Source organism: Tinamus guttatus, unplaced genomic scaffold (genome assembly GCF_059628265.1).
Source record: "Tinamus guttatus ecotype Peru unplaced genomic scaffold, ASM5962826v1 Tinamus_guttatus_pri_ptg000591l, whole genome shotgun sequence".
Classification (NCBI taxonomy): Eukaryota; Metazoa; Chordata; class Aves; order Tinamiformes; family Tinamidae; genus Tinamus; species Tinamus guttatus.
The window spans coordinates 513,362-523,696 of NW_028289125.1; positions in this window are offsets into that span (position 1 = coordinate 513,362).

The window sequence follows — 10,335 nt, forward strand, 5'->3', positions numbered from 1 at the left end:
TATTGATGTTCATTTCAGACATTAGGGAGATCCCATGGATATTCTCCATGTAATGCATTGACATCCTAGCATAATTTTCTGTGAAAATAGAATAAGTCAATGGTAGTGATTTTTTTTATACTGTTTGTCAACTCTCCTCAAGGATCTTTACTGATGTTCCAGAACACTCTGTTTGGTAGATGTTGAGGTCATTATTATTGATTAAGTAATAGGGAAAAATAAAATAATGATTAGAATACATTCTTCCCTGTATAAATTCTCAGAAACTACGTATCTACATGCAATTGAAATTCATATGATAAAGCCTATTCTAGTGAGCTTTTTGGTTGATTATATGGTTTAGTCTTTCTTTAAAGAAGATGTTCTGTGGAAATAATTGGCCTCTGACTTTGTCTTGTTTTTCCTCAGGTCTACCGCTGATATGAGTTCCAACCTAAAATCTTAGGGAATCAAAGGAAAAATATCTTTTCCTGAGATATATAAATTAAGTTTGTATATAAGTGTTTGCAAGATGGAAGCGTGTTTTCATTTCTGATTACGTTTTTTTCTCTTAGATATACGAAGTAATAGTCTTAATCTTAATGTCTTAATCTTCATGTTTCCTGCCTTATGACTCTGTAACTCTAGTATTCTCTTCTAACACAGTTATCATTTTTTCTACTGTATATTATACATATGTAGCTCCACAACTAAAATTGTTTCTGATCTAAATATTGAACCATTTACATATTAGGGTGTTATGACATAAATATGTTATATATACATATTTATATAGCATAAATATGTTACATATAATATGTTAAGTACCTTGAAATAGATTAAGTAATTATTAATAATCACTTAAAAAGTCAAGTACAAATGGTCATTCAAAATATCAGAGTGTCTGTGTATGTCTGCCTTGGAAAATCAAGGCTTCTTCAAGAATATAACAAGCCATGATATTTCCTTGAAGTCTTCTTTAGAACAATTTGAATACTCTGCCTTCAGCAGCTAAGTTTTTCAAAACTGAAATTCGGTCAGCTAAGAAGAGGCTGTGAATGTGAATGATGCTGGTAATAGACTGTCAGTTGGTAACCATCATTGTCAAATGAAGTCAAATAGCACATACTTACTTATTGTTTATAAATTGAAATGTAGGTCATGAATGTCTACACCGACCATGTCAGTACAAAGCTGATATGAGAGTTTGATTGAAGTAAACTTTTGTTGCAGCAGACATTGTCCCTGCCAAACCTCAGTGCAGAGTCTCTTCTGTATTTGCAGGTCTTCAGTAATTGGGGAATTATATTTTTGGTGCAGAAAGGGATGAAATGAAAGAAGCAGAATGGATGTGTACTCTGAACTGCCAGGAAGGCACTTGCCATAGAAATTTTAGATTTCCTAGGATGGTTTCCTGCAGTGGTCATTTATTATTATTTTTGCAGCATTGTTGCAATTTTTAATTGGGGGAAATCTCAAACACTGAAATAGTTTTGCCAAAAATGGGGGCTCCTGGGAGCCTCCCTGACAGCCCTTCTTATTGGCTGAGCCAGACTTCAGCTCCTCCCTCTTACAGTGCCCGATTGGCGCGTGGCCAATCAGCACCCGAGGAGCGGCAGAATTTGCATTTGTTGACAGGTTGCTGGGCAACGGCGGGCCCCAAGGGCAGAGTGTCCGTGGCCATGGCACCGGCGCCGGCCGGGCTGCCGAGGCCCAGGTCCATCCGGGAGGAAGCGCTGGTCAAAAATCAAAAAGGTAGAACCCAGGAAAAGCTCTGCCGACGGGATGGGGCTGATATCTATTCCGTAAGTGTTTGCCTAACTCTGTGCTTTGGCTTGTACATAGAAGGTAAGCCGGCTAGAAACACAATATCAGAAAAGCCAAGATCTCAGGAAAAAGCAGTGCTTCCATCCATTCTCTGCAGCAAAGGTAATACTTAGGAAATGATGTTGTGCTTGCCCTTTCTCCATCTTTAAGCATTGAATCTTCTTCTGAAATTCAACTGATAATACTGATAATAATCTCAAGACAAGATAATGAAAGATTAAATAACTAAGTTCTCTTACTCCTATCCCCTTCCCAATAGATCAGTAGCTGGCATCAGGGTAGCCCAAGACAGGATTCCCACAGATCACATGGGGCCAATTATAAATAAGTAGAAGGGACAGTGAGTTAAAATTTGTGTTACTTTCTCCCTTCAGATCAGCTACTATGTGCTTATGGAAAGTGCTTATGGAAAGGTCGATGTATTTATTTTCTCTCTGCAGAGATCTGCTTTGCAAAAATGGAGTGTGACCAATGATATACCAGGTCAGACGTTCTAATTTCTTAACTCCACATACCTTTCCTTGACAGACTTCATTTATTTGAGTGATTTAAGAGGCTGAAAAATACAATTAGAATCCTAAAGGACAAATATTTTGAATACCAACAGCTAGAAATCACACACCCTAAGGAAGATAATCCTACCTGACACATAATTTTGTTACCCCTTATCACAGAAAGGGCTTCGTTCAGTTGTATTCCTGGAAAATATATGATGCTAAGAAGGTTTACTGTAAAAAATAGGAACTTCTTGCTTGGAAAGCACAAATGAAACAGAAGACATTAATTTCCAAGTGGTTTAGCTTGAAACTGGTGTATACAACATTGCCTCTCAAGATACACTCAGTGAAATGATTATTCTAATTATATTTTAACATAATTGACTTCATTTTTTTTTTATTTTTATTTAAAATTGATTTTTCTGTTTGCTTTATTTCCAAGAATCTACAATATCAAGCACTAGTTTCTAGCAAGATGAATAAGCCCAGCAGTTATCTCAGGCTTCTACTCCGTATGTTTTGTGTTTTTTTTTTTTTTTTCCATTGGCTCATGGAATTAGGTAAGATCCTGGTATCTAAAGATTTATACAATATGAAATAAAACAGTGTGAACAGGTACATGAATAACAGTTATGAATGTAAATGTAAATGTAACAAATTTCAGAATCACCAGAGTGCAACAGTTATAGTTAAAACTTGATGAAGAGGCCATCAGTCATGGCCTCTCACACTTGTTAAAAAAAATGACCATCTAATCTGGAAGAGAAAAACGATAATGTAAATAAATGATATTTTTAGGTTTCATCACCAACAATTTAAAAATAAAGTAATTTATACTCAGATCTCCTCAAGTTTGTACTGCCTCAGTGTCCTGAAACAGTACGCTGGATCTGATGAATATTTTGATGTTCTTCTAGGGCACTGCTTTTGCAACAGAGATTTAATAGGTGGCTAATTTATTTTGGGTGTTACTTTAATATTCTGCAAGATATTAGCATTTGCTGTATTGTTCTTGCAAGATATGAGAATGTGTATTTAATTATTTCTTCTTAGGAATAACCAACTTTTCACAAAAGAAATAGGATGTCCTTTGATTTGTTATTTTAACTATTTTTCACATTGTATAATTTCATGTACTTGCCTAGATTTTCACTGTCACTTCTGTATTTATCTTTGCTTTCTGCTTGTTATTATTTCATTTTCCTATTATTTTAAATAACTGCTTTATCCTCCTGAGTTTAGGATTTGCCGTGGTAGATAAGCTATCCAGCTGAATGTTCTATTCATACCAAAGGTGCAAAAACTAAGTAATTTTTGTAGTTAAGTAATTATGTAATCATCTGTCAGCAGCAGCAGTTTCTTTCTGTTGCAAATGATCAGTTGATTCACACTATAAAAAATGAAAACATTTACCCTTTCTGATTATTTCTATCCTATGTAATGTAACTGTGGTAATTGACATCACTGAGAATAGTGTCATCTCTTCACTGAATCACTCTAACCTATTACTGTCAGGCTTTCAGCAGAAGTAAATTGTTATTGCTCTGTTGATTTTCACTGTCTTGTGATAGTTTATACAAGCCAAGGTATCTTGAATCAGACTCCTATATACAGATGTATTTATCTGTCTGTTTTGTGTGTGTGTGTGGAGGAGTGTTTGTTTTTCTGTTTTTAAATGATTGCCTTCCTTTCCTGAAATTATTGCCCCAATTTCCCAGGTATAAGCACATTTACCTTCAAATCTCAGACATTCCCAGTCTGATTCTGCATATATCCGTCCCATAAATGAAATTGTTGAATGGAGACACCTGAGATAGGAAGTATATGGTTCCCTTTGGACTATGTAAACTGATTTTTTATCCTGCTTACTGTAGCACTCTCATGCTGCAAACAGGTGTAAACGTTCTATTTATCACTTCATACATATCTAGTATGCTCTGTATGTCTCATATAGTGCTAAATATTGCAGACCTACTGGAGCAATAGACATTAAGAGTGTGACATGCTTGATGTCCTCAGTGTCACCCGATTTGGGAATCTATCCATGATAATATATTCCTTTGCTTTTTTTGCACAGGACTAGATAGATATCTGAAGAAAAGGTAACATTATTGATATAAAGACTGAGACAAGTGCATTAAATAATTGCATCTGAGTAAAAACAAGGTAATCATTCTGATTACCTTGCATCTGAGTAAAAATAAGGTAATCATTCATCATTCTGAAAAGTTACTATGCATTACTAAGAAAAATGCACCTTCTGTAAAAAACTGTTTGTATATATTTGCAAAGATAAGTACATTATACTGCCTTTAACATAAAAAGGTATAATGTTTTACTTGTATCTCAACTAGTGATAGTTTTAATTCCATCAGATAAGGTTACATTTTATTTCAAATCTAAGGAATTCTTTCTTCGCTTGGGCAAAGGAGGTCAAAGTATAGGAGAGCACTGCTGGTTCACTAAGCAGCTTTCTCTTGTAATACCATCATGAACTTACTGGAACTGCCTAATTATACATGTGGCTGCCTCAAAAGCCATATATACTGTGACTACTATTGGCTTCAGTGAATTTTGGATGGCCAATAAAGTTTTAGATAGGAAGTGACTCAAATCCAAAGATAGGCATAGGCACTTAAAGTAGGTTAGAGGAAGATTACAAAAGCCTCTAACTAGGTTGATTGTCCCATTATAAACACCTTAAGAAGTTGTCATAAGAAAAATCATATAAAATCCTTGGGGCTAGAGATTTTGCTTCACTTGCTTTCTCAAAACCTTTGCGCATACACACACACACGTGTTTATTTTCTCTCTTATTCCCTTGCAATTGATACAGGTACTTTTTTGAAGAAAGTTTTAGTTTTGACAAATAAACACCTAGCAGTGGGAAAACTGCTTGTTCGAATGTTCCCAATCTGTTCTAGCATGTTTGTATTCATCAGGAAACAAGGAGTTTTTAACTTGGTATATTTTATTTTCAAGTATGCTTGCTTTGTCCTCATCTGAGTGCACCAGTGTTTGATGAAGGTGTAATCACCAACCCCTAAGCTGAAGATGGAGATGTACTGGGGAGATGTTACTGCTATACGTGCAGCTAGACCCTCTGATGGAACAAGCTTCATACTTGGATGTTTCTGAGTGTGCATTACTCATAAGATATCTAAGCCAAGCTGCTGTGATGTTACGATTTAGAGGCTTACAGGGCCTTGCAGCTGCCAGAAGTGGGTGAACATGCCAATATTTGTGTGTTTAAAGCTTGCAATTGTTTTTTGAGATGAGGTGCTTAAAAAACATGGTTTTGCTCACTTCTGACAAGATAAAGCAAAACTGAATAGAATACTATGGATTTCCTACATCTCCTCAATCTTTATGAAGGTTTAATCAGATAATAGTTTCTTCTTTTCACATCACGGAAAGAGAAAATTTATCTCTAACACTAATCAGAGGAGATTTCTCCAGCCAGGAGATCTGGAGAAAGTGCAGTGCTAAGCTAAAAAAAGTGAGGATTTTAATATGCGGTTAATTTGCTAAAAATATTGTTGGAAACATAACAATGTTTTCTTTCTTTTTATCTGTCAGTGAAAAACAGATCCAGCAGTAAGATAGTGTAGATTGTCCAACAGTTTGTCCAATTTATGATTGAGTATTTTGTCTTAAAAGGTTTGCAAAAAGATTTATAATTGAGCAGTTCAAAACAACATTTAGCACAAGGAAAAAATACTGCTTGAGATAGTCATTTAGTTTTATTTCCCCTAAAGAATAATGGGAATAATGGGAGGCCTCATAGAAAACATTTTTATTTGGAAACAGAGCCTGAAGCAAAGCTCTCTGGCAATGAAAACAAGATGCAAGTTTGGTCCCTTCGGACACCTCTTTCGTATGTAAACGTAACAAAAATCCTTTTATAAAGTTAGGGATCAGCCTTTGAAAACTCTGTGACCAGACTGATTTAGCATTGGGGCATTCAACTGGATGTCAGAAAATTTATATTCATTTCCTTCTCTTTCTGCTAGATGCATTAAGTTGAGCAGATCACTTCCTCTCTCTTTTCTGCCTGTCTGTCTGTTTGTTTGTTTGTTTTCTCTACCTGTTATCTTTTTTGTCCTCTTTCTTAGACTGATTTTTAAGTAGTCCAGCTCAGATTAAGACACTAGGATCTACAGGCACTATTGTAGCTAAACGTTGCGTGTTGTTTCATTTGCAATAATTTAAAATACATTTAAAATTGAAAAAAAAAATCAAAATAGAATTTCTGGAACAATGAATTGAGGTGGTGCAAGTGATATGACTTTACTTTTCACAACGCTTGTGAGTTTATTTCAGTTTAGGAAGTGAATCACATTTATGAACTAATCCTCGTAGCAATAACTGTTACAAATGCAGACGTAACTTCTGTTACAAAGGCAGAATGAGCAGACAAGCTCAAATATAGTCTTGAAGGGAAACAAAGGGAAGACTCAATAGGGAAGCATAAATAAGGGCTTTCATACCTAGCAACTCTTGAATCTGAGAAATCTGAATTGTAAGGCATATACTCTACGCTCACTCCCCCTTTTCCAATTTACATTTGTAAATTGTTACTCTTTCACAGGGAGTCAAGGATGTGCAAGGGCTGTTTCTTTGGAATGTGTAAACTTGAAAGTTCCATGACCTGTGATTTTAGCTCTGTGTTGTTTGTTGCAGGATTTGTCATGTCCCTTTCAGGAGGCAAGGGGGAAGAGAGGAGATAACACAACCATGTATTTAAAATGGAGCTTATGGAGTCTGACACAGCTGCAAATGGACAGTCTGTGATGTCAGTCAGTCTTCATAAGAGCATAATGCATAATACACAAACAGATTTCCCAGGTTATTACAACTGATTCTGTTCCTTGCCCACTGAACAACCACATTTGTTTTCTGGCAGCAGGGCAGTTCATGTGATGTGTTCTTCCACAAGGTAAACTCTGTTTTATTTTTGTTTTTTTGTTTTTGTTTTTCAACCTTGAAGTCTCCATGTAGAATTCGAGCTAAGTCAAAAGCAGTAGTGTTGAGGAGTTGTTGGAAATGACCAATTTAATCCCCCAGCTAGTACGAGTATGTTTTGTTCAGTTCAGTCAAGAAATCCAGGCTTGTAAAATGACCCGATAATGGGTTTTGAGGAATTGTTTACATGAGAGAATCAAGACAGATGAGAAACAGAAAGGGTCACTCTTCAGGAAGGACTGAATACACGAAATAGGAAACGTATGTGTCAGCTTTCTTTCCAAGTTCCAACACTGACATGAGGGAAGACCAAAGGCCATATGAGGGAATAAACTTGTGCCTATAGTTTGAATTGCATTTACATCATGATAGCTAAGAGAACACAGTGTTACTAAAGCCTGGTTAACAATGCAGTTGTTTCAATTTTTGGACTGAATAAGCTAAAAAACAAGGTGTGCAAGAGTACCCATTCCCCCTTCAGGACAAAAATTACTGAACTATTAGCAGTCTTCTAATTCGTTTCTCTTTTGCATAAAGTGAAACTTTCAGCCTAATGTTGAACAAGTCATTATACTTATTTGCTTTAAATTAAATTGAATATGTTATTTGTATAAGCCTTGTCATTTGCAATTCATGAGATATTTAATAAGTATTGCAGCATTCAGTGGAATTGCAGAGGAGCAGAATATTTCCCAACAACTATATGCAAAGACCAACTCTATCTTCTCATATTATTAAACAACATGTAACATTTTTAAAAGGAAAAAAAAACAAAGTTTTATGTTTTTAAAAGAAATGATAAATCCCAATCCCGACTGATTTCTGTGTCTCTATCACTGACCTTGAGAGAAGAAGGTTTGAATTGCCGTTATGCATTTTCATTTCAAACTGAATTTATAGGAACTTTTGAAATAAAAATGGTCAACTTAGGAGGGATAAATGTAGATGAAATGGTGTAATCCCCATAAGGAAGCATAATTCTCTTATGAAGTATTTACAATAGCAAGCTTGGAAATCCAACAATAGGTTATATTGTTAATAGGTTGTTTATAGCATCTTTTATTGACTGATTCATTCTTAAACAGTAATACATCTAGTCACCTAGCATTCTTCATGTCGTAGTCAGTTTCTCATCCAGTGTTGATTTAAAAATTGTCCCAGGTAGCAGAAAGTATCTTTACGACATAAATGAGTAAACAGAACATGTAGTTAGGATTACAGCCTTGCAAAGTGCAGAAGTTCCCTGAAATGTAGTTGAACTTTTTCATGCTCCCTTCCTGTGACCCTCCAATACCTTATCTCCTCTCTTCTTGTGATCCTAATGTTTTCTTGGCTCTGCATTCCCTTTATCCTCCTAAAGAGCTTGGCTACTTCTCAACTTGGATTCATCCAATAGGCCACCCGCCCTGGAAACTCTCCTAGTCTTTGAAAGCGCCTTGCAGTAGAGCAGCCCCTCCGCTAGTTTGCAAATGTATTGAAATTTGATGTACATAGCTGCATCAATGTACACTACCATTTGGGCCTGCCAAAGTCATGCAGTAGCAGTTTGTGGTGCAAAGTAATCAGCCTCTCATAAAGTCAAGGTCAGAAAAATTAAAAATTCTAAAATAATGAAAAGGTTTTTGTATTTGTTTCATGAATAACCTTTCTGATATTTTCTACAAAGAGTAAAAGAGAAAGAGGACTTATCTGTGGGGAAATTTTTTTTTCTTTAGGACTGGGAGAGCGCCACTCTGAAGCCAGCTAGTTGTGTGTGTGTTATTAACTGCTATTGTCCAAACTGCTTGTAACCTTTGTTTCTTTGTTATTTTTATGATTGTTAGTGTGTTTGTGTTTGAGTGTATTGTGTGATTGTTATTTTTAGTAGGTTTTCCTCCGAATGTTTCACAATTTTACACTCTGAAGGTATTGGACAAAAATGCTTTTTGATACCTATGATAAAATTTCAGTGCTAAACTTTCTGTACCTTCTAGCGAACAGTATATGAATATTCAATACCTTCAGGAATGAGAGAAGATGGCAACCTTGGCCTTTACAATGTTACTCAGTAGACGGCAGTTACGTAATAGAATTTTAGAGGTGTTAAGTGTTGAGAAGTCTACAATCCCTGAATGATTTATTTTTTACCAGCTAGTTTTAAAATCCTCTTTTATGGTGACTTGTTACAAGTTGGCTCTGATGGTCTTCCTATCTTCCAGTTTGCATATTTGCGTACAATTTGCAAATCTGATCTTCACAGGGGATTTTGTAAAATGAACAAGTATCACAAATGTCCCTGGAATATGCAACTGTGTGAATGTTCAAGCCAGAAATGTGAGTGCTGCTTTGTAGGATGGGCATCACTCTGAAAAACTGAAATTCTTGAAGGAAATAGGGTCTCCTGAAATGTCTGGAGCAAAAAATACTCTGAGTCCTGTCTGAAGTGCTTCTTTGTTGATGTCTTTTTTAGTAAGGTTTTCTAAGGTATGGAAAAGGTACCTTCTCTAGAGTGCCAAGTATGAAGGTGTAAGTCCTTAGAAAACCTGTAGGTAAAAATTCTCCAAGGTTGAATTAACAAACAGGGAAAGCTAATACTCTCACAGTAGCTTGCAAAAAACTAGAAAAGACTCCTAAATTTGTCATTATGTATCATGAATTATTTTAACACAGTTCTCTGCCTCTAATAAGATTTGGCTGCAAAATATGCATATATGCCAATATATTAAGTCGGTAACAAACAGAAAGCCCAGCAATCAGGCAATCACTAACAACCGAGTTGCTAAAGACAATTAGGCATTAAAAGGTCGTTGTCATATGTTGGTCCCTGGATTCTGGATAAACTGGAAAAGAGAAGTGTCTTCTGCTTTTGCCAGAAGCATAAGAATCAAAGATGAAGGATTTATTTTTGACATGTCTAACCATGTGCAACAAGACTTTGGGTAAGTCACTTTCATTTGTTAAGCAGAGTATTCATTTCACGTCTGTGTTGTACAGTATAACTCACTCATATTTTAAACATCATGAAGCTACAAGCATTTTTAATGTGACATAAATAGGATTTATATGATTTTTTTTACATTTGGGTTTG